Source organism: Berghia stephanieae, chromosome 2 (genome assembly GCF_034508935.2).
Source record: "Berghia stephanieae isolate SIO BIC M18660-M18661 chromosome 2, UCSD_Bste_1.3, whole genome shotgun sequence".
NCBI lineage: Eukaryota > Metazoa > Mollusca > Gastropoda > Nudibranchia > Aeolidiidae > Berghia > Berghia stephanieae.
The window spans coordinates 121,342,802-121,345,301 of NC_088361.1; the positions used below are offsets into that span (position 1 = coordinate 121,342,802).

The 2,500-nt window shown below is 38.9% G+C and overlaps 1 pseudogene across 1 annotated transcript in view; it reads right to left on the reverse strand.

The window, feature by feature from the left end:
* LOC144964112 (DC-STAMP domain-containing protein 2-like) overlaps nucleotides 1-2,500 on the reverse strand; it is a 51,111-nt pseudogene that overhangs the window by 25,227 nt on the left and 23,384 nt on the right. The window contains exons 8-10 of the transcript XR_013643748.1: nucleotides 2,336-2,500; nucleotides 1,336-1,581; nucleotides 1-6 (exon numbers count right to left, since the gene is read on the reverse strand). The exon at nucleotides 1-6 is cut by the window's left edge and continues 113 nt beyond it; the exon at nucleotides 2,336-2,500 is cut by the window's right edge and continues 33 nt beyond it. The product of XR_013643748.1 is annotated as a DC-STAMP domain-containing protein 2-like (transcript). The remainder of the gene's footprint in view (nucleotides 7-1,335; nucleotides 1,582-2,335) is intronic.

The window sequence follows — 2,500 nt, forward strand, 5'->3', positions numbered from 1 at the left end:
TCTCATCTGATGTAATGATTTGGCAAAGCAAATTAAAAGGATATGTCGCAATGATCGGGTTAATATAGACGGCATATTAGAACATGATTAGAATTGAAAATGAAGAGATGCAACGACTTAAATTTGGAGAATACCTCTCGGAAGTGGTAGAACCACAAAATAGTGTCCGCTTTAAGCTCTCAATGTCGTCAAGAATGTGCTTTCTATTTTCAGAAAATCAGAGTGCGAAAAAATGAAAGTGGTATTTGAGACAAGAAACTTAAGAGTTCCATGCCTATACAATATCAAGCCGGTAAAAATAGCATTTGAGTTTCATAGTCTGTTAGAGATAATTTAATGAGATGTATTCGCCCAACTGAAGTTACAAGCTACAAAACCCCGTGCCAAATTTTAGTTGTATCATAAATAATATACGAAATGAGCGAAAAGATGTGTTCCGACTTAACGTGACATGATCTTAAAATGCGAGAAGAGTCTCGTGTAACATCTACTTGGATAAGTCTATATTTTGATTTCACTGTTTCCTGATCCCTTCCTCTTTACCCAACAGTAATAAGAAAAACTGGAGCATTCTTATAGGGCAATATCCACTTAGCTATCTCCTTATCGACCATTTTCAGTATTTTCCCCAAAATGGCAGTCTTACACACCAGAAAAATTGATTTTTAAAACTCAAACAATCTCTCTACAAAACAACTTTATGTTCCTATTAATTAAACAAAGATCATTGTGATGTGCAATATAAATCTGAATAAGAAAAATGTATATTGTGTCGTAACAAATGTGACGATTTTGCTGTGGGTGGTAAGGAGAGGGTTAAAGTGCTCAAAGCGCTTTACAAGGGATCCCTAGTCAACAGCAATTCTTATCATGTTAGACGAGATATGACGTCTGTCAGGCGATATTACACCATTTTTTTTATCCGACAGAGACATCGTCGTTAACGGCCAGGTCCTCATTTTGCACATGAGTACGGCGAGGCATGTGATCAAATAGCGCCGTTTAGAGCGAAACTCGAACCTTGTTCCTTCTGGTACGAATGTGCGTATCATACCATAAGACCACCTAGCCGCAATAAGATAGGTATCTGTGTCTTAGTTTGATTCACCCCCCCCCCCCCCCGCACCGGCTTTCCATTTAAGCAGCATACGGTGGTATCACAATACAATTTTAATACAGTCTGTATACAGACGACCAAATCTTTACCGTATTCATGTACAGTTGCGAATCCGCAATGCAATGTTCAACCAGATATTCTGCGGGTTTCAGGTTCTTTGTCATTATTATTATTATCATTATATAATATTCTCAGCCAAGTCAAAAAAATATATCAACCTTTAGAATGTGATTGTACAACCACACAGCCCTAGCGCGTTCTCTCTCTGGATAGTAGCACGCGGCCACGACGTGTCGTAGACGGAGTCCGTAAGCCTCGAAGATTGTGAGGAAGAAGCAGATGATGAGGATGGCGATGATGATCTTGTAGACGTCCCATGCTGGCTCTATGGGTTTCGGCAAACACGAGGCCGAGTTGACGTCGAGACCGTCGTCAGATACTGGTTCCAAAACCCCGACCATGGCCTGAATGGAACGAAAAAGATTGAAATGAAATAAATGTGATCCCGCTCGTCAATCTGGCTAGATTCGAGCCTCGCTCGGCGCATAGCTGAGCCTTTGGAAAAGGACTTTACTCACGTTCTCTCACCGTGCTCAGGTGTTAAATGAGTACTAGCTTGGCCGTTAACAGCGTTGTCTCTGTCCGAAAAAAATTTGTAATATCGCCTAATAGGCGTCATGTCCCGTCCTCCATGTCAAGTGTTGCTGTAGGCCAGGGACCCCTTGTGAAGCGCTTTGAGCACGTTTAGTCTATATTGCTCTATATAAAGGCTCAATTATTATTATTATTATTATTATTATTATATTATTATTATTATTATTATTATTATTATTATTATTATTATTATTATTATTATTATTATTATTAGGGTCAATCTGACTGACTAAGACCTTAGCAGCAGTACTGCTTCAAATCCAAGTCAGCCAATAAATAATAAATCATAAAAAAGGTAATCACTTACTTAACTTTACAGTTAAGTATTAAGTATAAAGTAGTACCAGAGAAGTGATCAGTAAAATTGAATTCTCTCATGTAGACTAAGGGTTAAAGTTTGCGTAATATTGTGTGTATTGGTTGCGATTGGCGAACAGAACTGATGCGAGTTTATAAATAACACCGTACAATCAATCAAATATATTCAACTGATTACTGTTCACACACACACACACACACAAACACACACACACACACACATACTCATACACACAAATCCTCTACCTTAAACATGTCCGACATAGGTCCTTCCCCTTTGACGTGCATCTTGAGATGTGGTGGAAGGGATGCCTCGGTACTAAAGTCCATGTGTCTCCTCACCAAGTCCAATATCCAATACAAACCAATATCACATATCATGTAATACGTGGAATGGAAGGCCGTAAACGA